Source organism: Leptonychotes weddellii, chromosome 7, assembly GCF_054177405.1.
Source record: "Leptonychotes weddellii isolate Sample4059 chromosome 7, ASM5417740v2, whole genome shotgun sequence".
Taxonomy (NCBI): Eukaryota; Metazoa; Chordata; class Mammalia; order Carnivora; family Phocidae; genus Leptonychotes; species Leptonychotes weddellii.
Genome location: NC_138375.1, coordinates 35,414,099 through 35,428,981, shown reverse-complemented (window position 1 = coordinate 35,428,981; position 14,883 = coordinate 35,414,099). Strand labels below are relative to the sequence as shown.

The window sequence follows — 14,883 nt, the reverse complement described above, 5'->3', positions numbered from 1 at the left end:
TTAGCTGATCAAGATTCTTAATGAATATTTGCATACAGTATAGAAATATAATGCAGGTCACAAATGTGATCTGCATATGTAATTTAAAATTTTCTAGTAGTCACATTAATACAATAAAAAGCAAAGCTGAAATTCACTTAAATAATATATTTTATCTAACTTGATATACCAAACTAGTATGCAATCATTAAAAATAAAAATTATTAATGAGCTATATGACATTCTTTTTTCCATACTAAGTCTTTGAAATTCGGTGTGTTTTATACTCAGAGCACAAATCAGTACGGAGAAGTAACATTTCAAGGGCTCAGTAGCCACATGAGGCTAGCGGCTGCCTTATTGGTCAGCACAACTTTAAAGAATGAAACAATATTAAAACCAAAACAAAAACTAACATTTGTTGAGTGCTTTTCTTGTCCTAAGTATTTTCATATGTTAATTTACTTAGGGAACAGATGAGTTATCTAAGTGGTTTTACTGTTTATTGTCTATATAAGAGGATCCTTAGCAAAAACACGGAGCAAATATACTGTGGAGCTTTCTTTATGTGTAACGTGTTTGTAGCCAGAACACAGGATGCAGAGTTTGGAGACTGGTGCTCCCATCCTCCTTTTGGTTAGTTTCATTTCCTACCCAGCTTGTCCAACTAGAGACTAAATGTTTCCCTGTGGAGACACTCACCTAACATTTCTGGTTACAGAAGAATGAACAGAAAGAGTCCATGTAAACAGTCTGATCTTCAGAATCTATAGTAGGTTAATTACTCAGCAGCACTCAGTTACTAAGGAAGCATATTTGATTCAATGTTTTTTTTCCCTGTCAAGGTTGGCAGATTAGATGAAACTTAAATTCTTTCATGAGCCTTCTGCAAAAATATTTTATCATTGTTGATTAAACAACATGTGCCTCACACTAAGTGCCACAATGGATACAAAAAGACTAAGAAGCAATCTACTAAATCTAGTAAAACTGTTTAAGATACATGACAAGTAAAACAATAACAATACAAATGAACAGAAAGATACAAATAAGTTCCTCTCTGGAACAAACGTTAAAATGGTCAGAGGATGCAAAAATGGATATTGAAAGATGAAGGTGGCAGTCATCATTCTCAGCAGAGGGAAGAGTGTGAATAATCATGGAAAGAAGAAAATACCAATTATTTTGAAAGACAGTTAATGATTTACACAGTAAGTGAGAGTTAAGTGTAACTGATTCTGATGCCCAAGCTCTTAACCCTTAGCTTATTCTCCTTCCTCTTAGCTGCACAAAGGCCTGGCATAGGGCCCAGATTGGGAAAACTATCTGGACAAATGGGCTGTGTTCCAGAATAATCAAGGAGTGGATCTGGAAACTGATGGTCAGGCCATGTCTTCCGTGATGAGGGTGTGGCTGTGTGGTGTGTAAGGAGGCTATGGACTGGAAGGACACCAGCCAAGGTCAACTTGTAAGAGCACATCCACACTGTGGGCCCAGGCCATACTGTTCATAATGTAGGTAAGAGCAGATCATGTTCAAATAATACTAAATGTGGTAATTTGGGCGACTTTCATTATGCACATTTTCCATCCATCCTCACCAGCCCAAGGGCAAAAAACACACTGAAGAGTAAAAATAAAGTGTTTCTCATCTAAAATTTAACCATCTTGTTCTCCAGAGTCTTCAGCAGTAAAGCACCATCATGGAGTTACCTACTTCTCAATGAGAAAGCTCAAAAGGCTACTTGCTGTCTCCTCTTGACTAAGTGCTTCCTGGACACACCTCCCCACCTCACTTCCTCCAACCTCACCAAAGAATTCGGGATTTGATAATCTCACATTCAGGAGGGGGTATGACATCTCCACTACTGCTGTGAGAGCTGTGGCCTCCTACACGAATCAAATGGGAAGAAGAGAGAAAAAGAAACATCTGCACAACTGTGTGCCTCTTAACAAAAAGGACGTGAAAGTACTTGTAAATCTCTCAAAGAAAACATGTAAATCTCTGGCAGTATGATGCCATATTAAACTAACACAAGACAACAGGTAACAGTGGAAAACCAGATCACCTTGGTGACTGGTAAAGAACCAGGGTGTCCTCATCATATATGACTCATTCTTTCAATATGGTGAACCACATTAGTTAGTAGCCTCCAGGTCATGCTAGTGACTACAGAGAATGTTTCAAAGACCATTGTTAACTCCCTTATTGGCAACATTTCCAGTAGACTCTCCTCGCTTCTACCCACAGGCCTCGGTGAAATCCTGGTTCCTGACAATTCATCCTCATAAGGAAAGGCTACGACGTCACCAGTGGCTACTCCAAGGGAATTGTGACATTCTTATATTAATCAGACAGGAAGGTGAGGGAGGCTGGTATATTTAGCTATAAAATCTTATGTAATCAGCTGTAACAGGAAGAAACATGTCAGGAGAAAATGTTACAAAGGTGGAGAATAGGATAGGTGAGTGAGTAAACCCTGCTGCAGTATGGTAAAACATCTTTGAAGGAATGGATTTAACGTAATCACAACAGACAAAAGAGCTGCATGAACAGTCGTGTGTGCTGATTCTCAAAACAAAACAAAATCCCAAGATATAAACTCTCTTTCCTACAGTGAAACTGGGAATTCTTCCAAGATGACTTAAAATAACACTTACTGTTCAATTATCTTGTGGGGAAATAGTGATTATGTAGAGTTCCAAAACACAGCCAATTTGCCCACCTCCAGTGGAATTCAAAATACTTTGTTTAGTTAGTAAACAGTATTTATGGTGGTGTAGGTAGTTTAAACCCACAATCCAGGGTCTGTTATAAATATCTTCCTTTGGTCTGTGAGTCTATAAACTCTGCAAGTGTTCCTTTAATACTAGTGATTTTTCTAGAGATTATTGACAGAATGTACTTAAGATAGTAGGGCAAAACATGTTTTCTTTGATTCAACAAACGTTTATTGAAATCCTGTGGGGCTGAAATTTTGCACAACTCCAGGGGATACCATTTCCATATAAATAGTGTGCTCTGGTCTTGTTAAGTATGCAGCCTGTGAGGCTGTACGTGGTGGCTAGACCTACTACGTGCCAGACTTGATTCTAGGCACTGGCGATACGTCAATGAATAAGTCAGTCAAACAATTCTGGTCTCATGAAGCTGACATTCTAGTGGGGAAAAGATAGACAATAAATTTAATAAGTAAATAAAACATATCGTGATGATGATCAGTGCTTTACGGGAAAAAGGAGAAGGATAAGAATGTGGCGTGGAGGGTGTTATAATCTTTATTAGAATGGTCAGGAAGGGCCTCACTGAAAAGGTGCAATTTAAGCAAAGACTCGAAGGAGGCGAAGGAGTAAACCATAAGACTCTGGTGGAAGAATACTAGGCTGTGGGAACAGCAAGTGCAAAAGCCCTGTGGTTGGACCACACTGTAAGAGGAAGAATGTGGGAGGAGGTGGTCAGATTGGTAATGGGGCCAGATCCCATAAGATTGATATGAAATTCTAAGAACATGGCTTTGCCCATGAGTGACATGAGAAAGCCATTGGAGGATTTTTTTTAACACAGTAGTGATGTGATCTGACATATTTTAGAAGGATTTGGAAGACTGCTTTGTTGAGAATTATTGCATTGGGCCAAGTGAAGCAGGTGAAGCACTTCAGAGGCAAATGCAAAATCCAGGCAAGAGGTGATGAGGGGTTCCTACAGGGCTGTGAGAAGTGATCTTATTTTAGATATATTTTGAAGGTAGGGCCATCAGGATTTCTTGAGAGGTTAGTTTTTAAATACACACACCCACACCCATACTCATGCAAACACACACACACACACATAGAGTCAAGGAGGCCTGGGTGGCTCAGTTGTTAAGCGTCTGCCTTCGGCTCAGGTCATGGTCCCAGGGTCCTGGGATCGAGTCCCACGTCAGGCTCCCTGCTTGGCGGGAATCCTGCTTCTCCCTCTCCCACTACCCCCTGCTTGTGTTCCCTCTCTCACTATGTCTCTCTCTGTCAAATAAATAAATAAAATCTTAAAAAAAAAAAAAAAGAAACTAAAAGGAACCAAGTGGTCATGATCAGATAAGGGGGATACGCTCAGTAGAGCAAGATTTTGAGATAGGATGAGCTCAAGAGCTCAGTGTGAGGTATTTTAAGTTTGAGGTATCTATCAGACATCCAAGGGGATATTTTACTTAGGATTAGAAGCCTATTGTATATAACACATTAATGTAAGAAATTTCAAAGTCTATAGTATATAAATATAAATATTGTTCCTTACATTGTTTAGTTCCAAGCCACTGACGACACAAGGGTTCTGGTGAGTTCTCTATAGCTACTTGCTTCCTGCTTGAAATGTAAAAGGAGTTTATGATGCAAAGAAATCACCTGGGAAGACTTCAAGTCTCCAGGAAGGAGGAAGACAGGTAAAGAGAGTTCATTTTTAGCTCCTGGTTGGGAAATACTGTTGATATAAATTTAATAGTTAAACCCTTTGGCGTGTGTTGAAAGGAAATTTTAGTTTCTAAGCTTCATTATGCTACCTCAGGCTCCTTTGGCTGCCAGATTGCTTCCTTAAATAGGGGATGGCTAGGGGCGCCTGGGTGGCTCAGCCGTTAAGCGTCTGCCTTCGGCTCAGGTCATGATCTCAGGGTCCTGGGATCGAGCCCCACATCGGGCTCCCTGCTCGGCGGGAAGCCTGCTTCTCCCTCTCCCACTCCCCCTGCTTGTGTTCCCTCTCTCGCTGTGTCTCTCTCTGTCAAATAAATAAATAAAATCTTTAAAAAAAAAAATAGGGGATGGCTCAACCCTCAAGGTCTTTCAGTTCCCTGATGTCGAGTCCACCAACCTCATTATTGCTAAAACATCTTAAGCCTATTGTTCTGTTTCATAAAAAGCCTGGAAATGAGCTTTTGTACTGTAAACAGATGAATCAAATAAAAGCTGATTCTGTTATGTTGACTCATCCAACATGCAGTTTTCCTAAAGTTAAAATCAAAAGCTGATATATTCAATTTAAAGCCTTGTGATGATATAAATTCTACATTCTTCGAAGGGAAGGAATGATTTTTAAGACCACCACATTTTTCTAAATCAAAGCCCTTGAGATAGTACATTTCAACAAGGTGCTTAGGCAGATGGTTGTTTTATCAATGATAAAATTTGGAAAAGTAACATTTATAAACTGTTTAATAGTTTATAAAGTACTTTTAATGTACACTGTCTTCTTTGATCCTTATAAATAGAGGTCAAGTGTTACAAATATTCCTGTTTTCCTATAAAAAAACAAGTCTAAGCGTCTAATTGGCAACAAAGCCTAGATTTGCACCTGTGTCCTTTCATTCCAAACCCCTGATTCTTTCTATCATAGTAAGTTCTGCTTAGAACTCTTCTAGAGGACAGGTATTCATTGTCTGCCCATCCTATTAGCCATAAACAAATTAACAGTTTCCACCCATGCCACTTTGTATTCCCCAAATCCCTCTTCAGATGGAGCTAGACTGATGGAAAAGTTTCAGACAACTGGCCACCAGGAAGGTGTGCATATGTAAGCCCCATTCACTTTTGTAAATGAACTTTGTTCCAGGAACAGACATTCAGGCATCAACACAGTGGAAAGCTTTAAATTATAAGACAAGCTAGTGAGGCATGGAGAATTTTCACAGATCACTGAAGGTCTCCAGACATTTGGGAGTAGCAGATCTATCCCCTATGCAAGTCACAAAAGATGGGTGTGTGTGTGTGTGTGTTTGTTAGGTATACACACAAATTTGTGTCCAGAGTGGGGGCAGGGAGAAAGAAGTCTGAGCTGGGGATATTTAAAGTGCCTTTTCTACTATAGATTTTTACTTATGATAAATAACAGAAACCATGGAAAAAATTTAGCTATAAAGATTATTTAAACTTAGTGGAAACGAAATGGACAACTATGGTGTAACAAATGTAGGTGGATCAACACCACGGTGGTTCATGGGGTTCTAAAAGATACTCGGTTCACTATTCTGCCCCTACTGGCTGCTTGGAGAAGGTCTTTGTTGATAGGAGACATGATATTTTGCACATCTATATTAACAGTGTTGAGTGATGGTTTAATTATATGGCAATAACATAATAATTATTTATAAAAGTATTAAGTTTTTAGCTTAAAAGTGTAAGATTATTAGAGTCCGACTTCTAATGCCTTTCCAGAATCAAAAATTGGACTAAGTTACAAGTTAGTGAAAATAAAATGTAATGAAAGAACAAAAAGGAATATATATGTCATGGGTTTAAAATAAAAGCAAACTCTGAGAATAAACAAAGTAAGCATGTTAAATGGCACTGCCAGGATAACCTAATGGCAAGAGAATTTTATCTTTGGAAAAAGACATAAAGGATGATATTGGCTAATATTTAAAGGCCATAATGAAAGACAAAGACATTATTATTTTGGAAAAGGGATCAGAATAGCATTCTTGGCCAAGAAGAAGAAATGGACTGAAGCTAATCCAATATGCATGGAAGCTAATCGATGACAGATGAGAAATGGTTGAGAAACAGGCAGTGGAGAGAAGTAGGGAGGAACTTGTTATTAAAAATCCTGATTTTCTTCCTATGTATTTTTACACAGTGCTAAGGAGAGTGCATATCACATATGCATAATGATTTAGTGTTTTTTTTTTTTAACAGTGGCTATGATTTATTTCTTTTTTTAAAACAGTGGATATCGTCTATTTCTGTTTTTTTAAGTTTTTATTTCAATTCCAGTTAGTTAACATACAGTGTAATATTAGTTTCAGGTGTACAATATAGTGATTCAACCCTTCCATATGTCACCCTGTGCTCATCACAAGTGCCCTCCTTAATCCCATCACCTATTTCATCCATCCCCCCACCCCCACGTCCCCTCTGGTAACCATCAGTTTGTTCTCTATAATTAAGAGTCTGTTTCTTGATTTGTTTCTCTTTCTCTTTTTCCCCTTTGCTTATTTTTTTGGTTTCTTACATTCCACATAATCATAAAATCATATAGTGTTTGTCTTTCTCTGAGTTATTTCACCTAGCGTTATACTCTCTACATCCATCCATGTCTTTGCAAATGGTAAGATTTCATTCTTTTTTATGAATAATATTCCACATCTTCTTTATCCATTCATCAAAAGATGGACACTTGGGCTGCTTCCATATCTTGGCTATTGTAGATTATGCTGCTATAAACACAGGGGTGCATGTATCCCTTTGAATTAGTGTTTTTGTATTTTTGGGATAAATACCCAGTAGTGTAATTACTGGATCATAGGGTAGTTCTATTTTTAACTTTTTGAGGAACCTCTATACTGTTTTCCAGCGTGGCTGCACCAGTTTGCATTCCCACCAACAGTGCAAGAGGGTTCCCCTTTCTCTGCATCCTTGCCAGTATCTGTTGTTTCTTGTGTTGTTCATTTTAGCTATGTGGACAGGTGTGAGGTGATATCACAAAACAGTTTTGATTTGCATTTCCCTGATGATAAGTGATGATGAACATCTTTTCATGTGTCTGTTGGCCATATGGATGCCTTCTTTGGAGAAATGTCTGTTCATGTCTTTTGCCCATTTTTAAATTGGATTGTTTTTTGCATGTTGAGTGCCATAAGTTCTTTTTTTTTTTTGGAGGCTCCATGCCCAGCATGGAGCCCAGTGTGGGGCCCAAACTCATGACCCTGAGATCAAGACCTGAGCTGAAATCAAGAGTCAGATGCTTAACCAACTGAGCCACCAGGTGCCCCGAGTCTCATAAGTTCTTTATATATTTTGCATACTAACCCTTTATCAGATATGTCATTTGCAAATATCTTTTCCCATTCAGTAGGTTGCCTTTTAGTTTTTTTGATTGTTTCCTTCACTATGCAGAGGCTTTTTATTTTGATGTAGTCCTAATAGTTTATTTTTACTTTTGTTTCCCTTGCCTCAGGAGACATATCAAGAAAAAAATGCTATGGCTGATGTCAAAGAGGTTACTGCCAGTGTTCTCTTCTAGGATTTTGATGGTTTCTTGTCTCACATTAGGTCTTTAATCCATTTTGAATTTATTTTTGTGTACGGTGTGAGAAAGTTTCTTTTGCATGTAGCTGTCCAGTTTTCCCAACACCATTTGTTGAAGAAACTGTCTTTTTCCTGCTTTACTGAAGATTAACTGACCATATAGTTGTGGGCTTATTGCTGGTTTTCTATTCTGTTCCATTGATCTATGTGTCTGTTTTTGTACCAGTACCATACTGTTTTGATCACTACAGCATTGTAATATAACTAGAAGTCTAGAATTGTGATGCCTTCAGCTTTTCTTTTCTTTTACAAGATTGCTTTGGCAATTCAGGGCCTTTTGGGGTTCTATACAAATTTTAGGATTGTATGTTCCAGCTTGAAGAATGCTGTTGGTATTTTGATAGGGATTGCACTAAATGTGTAGATTGCTTTGGGTAGTATAGACATTTTAACAATATTTATTCTTCCAATCCGTGAGCATGGACTATCTTTCCATTTCTTTGAGTTATCTTCAATTTCTTTCAGTGTTTTACCGTTTTTCTAGTACAGAAAACTGCACTCTTTGGTTAGACTTATTCCTAGAGTGGTTTAGTGTTTGAAGTGCTTTAATTTTTTTTTTTTAACTAAACTACAGATTTTATTTGGATTTCACCAGTGAAGTGCTTTACTTTTATTCTCTCACAAGGTGCTCAAAACATTCCAGTTTGGTAGGAATGGCCCTCTCTTTGTGCTCCAGAGAGGTTGTGTGACTTTATCAAAGTCACCCAGCTAGTGGTGTGGAAACAGGGTAAAACCCTTGTGCTCTGGCTCCCGACTTACATGACAAGTCCCTGTCTATGAGACAATGAAAAGGCAGATGTTAACTGCCATCTCTGTCCATGCAGAAATTTTAATTCAAAGTACTGAATGAAGTTGATCTTACTTTATAAAGTTTATATGACAATAGAATTAAATATTTTTTATAAATGCCAATTACCTTCTGCCGCTCTCCTCCTAGGATACTTAAAAAAAATATGTACACTTGGAACATCTTATCTCTGTTTTGCATTAATCTACCATATGCACATTACTTCTTGGCTCTGTAATCTTAGGCAAACTACTTGACATTTCCAAGTCCCAGTCCCCTCATTTGTAAAAGGAGTAATAATAGAGCTATTGTGAGTATTATGTGTTCAGCAAAGAAAGAGTACTCAGTACTTTTAAATATTGCAAATATCAGTAAATACCAAGTACTGTTATTTCCAATCTACATATGGCATAATCTTTGATATGTGTTATAGAATTGAATGTTTCTTATTCATCTAAAATTCTCTTCCATATCTCCTATAGACAAGCTGTTATATTTATAACACACATAGAGCTTTATTCATATTTTTCTTAGTTAAAAAGTTGAACTATAATATAAGCTCATATATAAATGGAATTTTTTATTGGCCATAACACATGTTCATTATATTTCTCTTCTTTACTTAAGGACCAAGTATGCACTAGTCCTTGCTGACACAAGAAATTACATCTCTCCCACTGGAAATACCCCTTGTTGCCAGACAGTTTTTGTTACACAAGTGACTGTTCTAAGGTTTTTGAGTCATATAATGAGCTCAGACTGTTCATGCAGCAGGCCTTTGGATTAGACAAACAGAGACAGTACATATCACCACAAGCTTCCAGGAAATGACTTTAAACATATCTCAATCCTTTGTATAATTGCTTCTGATAAGAATTGCATCATCTACATTTGAACATCCTGTGTGTACAATGGGTGTCTCAAAGTGACACAGAAGGGGGAGCAGACCACAGCTTTACTTACAGACAGAGGGGTGCTCTGCTGCTCTGCTTGGGAGTAATCTTGCATTCAAAATTATGCAGCTTGTTTGAAACTGTTAAAAAAGCTCTAGAATTCTCAAAGCCACATCATCACTATTTCTAGAATAAAAGTCCACAGTGTAATAAAAGTATAATAAATAAAACGAGCAAAAGCATCAAGATCATTTTGTTAAAATCTTGTGCATCCCAATGTAAACTATGCCTATAAATTCTTAGAAACATGGGACATATGTGACAGCTGATGTTGTACTTGAAAAATAAGGAGTGTGGTTTAAGAAAACTCAGAGCCATAAGCGAGATGTCAGAAGGAAGGAAAGGGCTGAGAGATAGAGTTGGGGCTCAACAATACAGACTGTAAAGAAAGTCAAAGAGAACAGAGGAAAAACTATCCAAACAGCAGCTTCAGAACAAGCAGTAAGAGAGTAAAGGAAATAAAAGGGTGTGTGTGTGTGTGTGTGTGTGTGAGAGAGAGAGAGAGAGAGAGAGAGAGAGAGAGAGAGTGTTATATAAGTCCAAGAGAAAAAGACTCACAGTTATAAAGGAATTCACAGTAATCCCACTTTCTTTGCCCAAAGTTTACTTGATTAGTATCAGGAGGAAAGTTAATGTTTAAACAGTCCTTCCCACATCTGCTACTTCCATAATGTCTGTGCAGTTGTCATAAATTAGGAGTGGAGAAGGGCACAGTGCCAATCGTCAAAACAAATAGGCAATTCTGGATTCCAAGTTTCATATTATTTTCCTTGAGCCTGAGAGTTGTGAGGGCCGCCTGTCCTCACAGGGGGACACGCCATCCGCTGGATCCTGCCACAGCCCTGTCCTCCGTGGCAAGGCACCTTGGCAGGGCCAGGCTAATGAGAGAAGGACCAGGGTGTCCCTCGAGTGTCCCACACTTTGGGAGGAGAGAATGAGCTCTTAATAGTAAGATAATACAGTTACGACACTGAAAGGTCACCCATACAATTAACCACATGGGGCTGGCCTTTATTACATCTCTGCCAGCTCTGCATATCAGTCTTCCGCTTTGACTCTACTCCACACTCCTTCAAAGGTAAGGTTGATGTTTTCTACTTTGCACCTCACACAGGGTCCAGCCTGTAGTGGATTAGCAGATGCTGTCCATGACGTGGCCTCTTCTGCTTCTTTGCTGTAACAAGGCCAGCACAGTGAAAGGGCAGACTGGCATGCCAGGCCAGCTTTGGTTCTCTTTCCTTCCAGCTTTTGACTGCCACAGGATTTAGCCTCTCAGGTAAGACAGGTACTCTCCCTTCTCCTCTTCTTGTATGCTGGGGTATGCTCTTACCAGCTGGTGTTATAGACAGGCTTGAGGGTAGTAAGACTAACATTACACCTTACCAGAAAGCTCTACACTGGGGTTAAAAGCACTAGTCCAACCAACAATAGAGCGATGCCTTGTTCCCCTGTAGTCATTGTCTTGTGTTTATACATCTTTCAGGAATGTCATGAGAAGGCTACAGTAGGACTTAGGAATGTCTACTGTCCTTGGTCTGGACATAACCTGATCAGCACCAGAATCTCATCATAAGTGGCTAATACACTCATCTTTTAACAACGTTTTGCATGCTCAGAGAGAATCATGGAGAGAGAAAGGATGTATGGCTATCTCTCACTTTCCTGGGACTCTGCCTCCTAGATTCCTGTCAACATTTTGTCCCTGTTGGTCTTGCTCAACTTCCAACCTGCAATGTGGCCAGTAGTTGAGTTACCTTCCGATCCTTGGTAGGCTTATCATCTCTAATAGCATCTCCTACTGATGGTGGCTCTTTCTCCCAGATTGACCTTGTCCCAGAAAGAGCAACCTTTACCTTGTCACTTAAAAAGAACAATTGTGTAAGACTGTTGAATCACAGACCTGTACCTCTGAAACAAATAATACATTATATGTTAAAAAAAAAAAAAAAAAGAAGATAGTAGGAAGGGAAAAATGAAGGGGGGGAATTGGAGGGGGAGATGAACCATGAGAGACTATGGACTCTGAGAAACAAACTGAGGGTTCTAGAGGGGAGAGGGGTTGGGGGATGGGTTAGCCCAGTGATGGGTATTAAAGAGGGCACGTATTGATTGGAGCACTGGGTTTTATACACAAACAATGAATCATGGAACACTACATCAAAAACTAATGATGTATGGTGATTAACATAACATAATAAAATAAATTTAAATAAATAAATAAATAAATAAAAAGAACAACTGCAAGCTTGATGGCAGATCATCCTCAGCAAGGCCACACTTACGAAGCAGACCATCAGAGTCCCTCCAAAGGTCTTGTTCGGCTCATACTTAAGTCAAACGACTATAGTTCACTTTGTAGAGTACCTCAGGTGAATCATTTGGAAATAGGACTTTCATTCAGTCAATCAACTCATAACATTCTGGGTTCTGACTACATGCCATTGAAACAAACAATGTGCCTCTCTTCAGAGACAGGGCAGAAGACAGACAACGAGCATATAAACAAATAAAGGTGGTTTCAGATACTAATAACTACTACCCAGAAAATAAATCAGCATGGAAGGCAGGAGAGTGGCTGGGAGGTGTGCTGCAGTCCTTGTTTAGGAAGACACGCTCTGAAAGCTTTCTATGAGGAGGACACATTTGAGCTGAGACTGAAAAATGGGAACTGAGCAGCCAAGTGAAGATCCTGGGAAGGCTGCTCCTTCCAGGAGAAAGGCATGTGCAGAAGCTTTGATGTAGTAATGAGCTTAGTATGTTCAAGGGACAGATAGAAGACACAATTCATGGAGCACAAGGGTGAGGGGATGAATTATGAGATGGGACAGGCAGACTGAGACCAGATCATGGAAGATCCTTTAAGGAATTTTAATGTATTCTAATTGCAGTAGGAAGCCACAGAGGGTTTTAGTCTAGGCAGTAACATTGTTTGAATCACGTATTTAATAGTCCACAAGGCTGCCCTGGGGTAAGAAGGGAAGCAGGGGGCGGGGTGAGAAGTGGTTGCTGCAGTACCCACAAGGGCTCATTGGCTTTGAGCAGGGGCTGCAGGGAAGTTGGGGGAAACCAATGGTCTGTTATCACATGTATTTTGGTGGTGGCGTCAACAGGACTGGCTAATGGATGAGATATGGGGGGGCATGACAGGAAAAGAGGAGTCGAGGATTTTTGGTCTCATCAGTTGGTGCAAAAAATCAGGTATTTGTTTAAGTTTGCTGTGTTAAGCTTGGTATGTCTAGTAGGCATTCATGTAGTGATGGTTCTTATGGGTGTCTACAGTTCAGGAAAGAATCGGGGCTGGACATAAAAAATTGTGGGTCATCAGCAACTTCATCTTCTGGATTCCAAGGTCAAACTATACCAACCATAACATCTTTCTAGCCTTTTGACTACAGTTTATTGTTATCAAAGCATAATAATATAATTGTTAGAGATGCCCTCTCATATCCCAAATGATGTCAATAATTGCTACACTTTGGGTTTTCAACCAGATCATTCTTATCCTTCCGGATGACTGACAAACTGCTGTGTATCTTACTTTCCAAGTCTCCTCATATTAGTTAATGCTTTTCTCCTGACTATTCATCTCCTCCCCTTAAGACCCACCTCATGATTCACCTCCTTCAAGATGCCTTCTGAAACACAATACCCTCTTGAGTGATAATTTCATTTCATTTCTTTATCACACAGATGGGGATGCTCCAAAATGTGAATTATTTGGATTTTAAATGTGTCTTTGAATTTAATTTTTTGAGCATCAAACATAAGTTCTCACAGAAAAAAAGATTATTAATTATAGCTCTTACTTGATAAGCCAACAATAGCCTATTCAATCGTTGGAAAGAACTCTAAAGGATCCAGATTGGAAGCTCCAGGGGTAAGTCTGGAACCTTCTGCTGGAACAGGGAGTTAAGGTTCCAGTGATAAGACTCTTGTGACCAGTGAACATCAACACTGGCAAGAGAGGAGCTACAGTTCTACTTAAAGACAACTTTCAGAATTATCTGAATACCCCTGCATTGATTTTCAATATTTTTATGGGAAATTTAAGCCAGCAATGGGAGTATATATTTCCATATCCATGAAGGTAGTGTGTTTAAATGTAACCATTACACAGCATCAAAAAACTGGGGGCACTTTCATGCAGAAACAAATGATGCAGATGCACTAGAGAAAGGCAACTTTATAATTTTGCACAAAGGCTTGTGAGGGTCCTGTGCCACACAGTGGAGGGAAGGTTGACTTAGAATGAAGCCAGTAGATAAAGCCTTGCTGAAGGAAAAAATTTAGGGAAAAAGTCTAGAAATCTAGAAATGGCCAAGAGGCAGCATCAGCTAGCTGACCATTTACAAAGCTCAATGGTGGATACCAGTTTACAGAATAAGAAATGAAGACAACTGTATCTATCTATCTATCTATCTATCTATCTATCTATCTATCTATCTATCTATCTATCTATCATCTACTTATCTACCTATCTATCCATCCACCCACCTATCTGTCCCTTTCTTCCTCCCTCCCTCCTTCCATCTGTTAATTAAATGGTCAAAACTGCTACTATGAATTTACTATGGAATATTTAGGAAAAGTTTTCTACCTAGGTTTTTTTTTTTTAAAGATTTTATTTATTTATTTGACAGAGAGAGAGAGAGAGATAGCGAGAGCAGGAACACAAGCAGCGGGGGGTGGGAGAGGGAGAAGCAGGCTCCGACGCGGGCCTTGATCCCAGGACACTGGGATCATGACCCGAGCCCAAGGCAGACGCTTAACGACTGAGCCATCCAGGCGCCCCTCTATCTAGGTTTTTTTTTTTTTTTTTTTTTTAAAGATTTTATTTATTTATTTGCAGAGAGAGACACAGCGAGAGAGGGAACACAAGCAGGGGGAGTGGGGGAGGGAGAAGCAGGCTTCCCGCCGAGCAGGGAGCCCGATGTGGGACTCGATCCCAGGACCCCGGGATCATGACCTGAGCCGAAGGCAGACGCTTAACGACTGAGCCACCCAGGCGCCCCATAGGTTTTTAAAAAGTACCATTACAGGGCGCCTGCATGGCTCAGTTGGTTAAGCGACTGCTTTCGGCTCAGGTCATGATCCTGGAGTCCCTGGATCGAGT

At 39.4% G+C, this 14,883-nt stretch overlaps 1 protein-coding gene across 1 annotated transcript in view; it reads right to left on the bottom strand.

The window, feature by feature from the left end:
* Positions 1-14,883, bottom strand: part of ITGA2 (integrin subunit alpha 2) — a 102,490-nt gene that overhangs the window by 59,602 nt on the left and 28,005 nt on the right. The gene's annotated exons all lie outside the window — the stretch shown is intronic.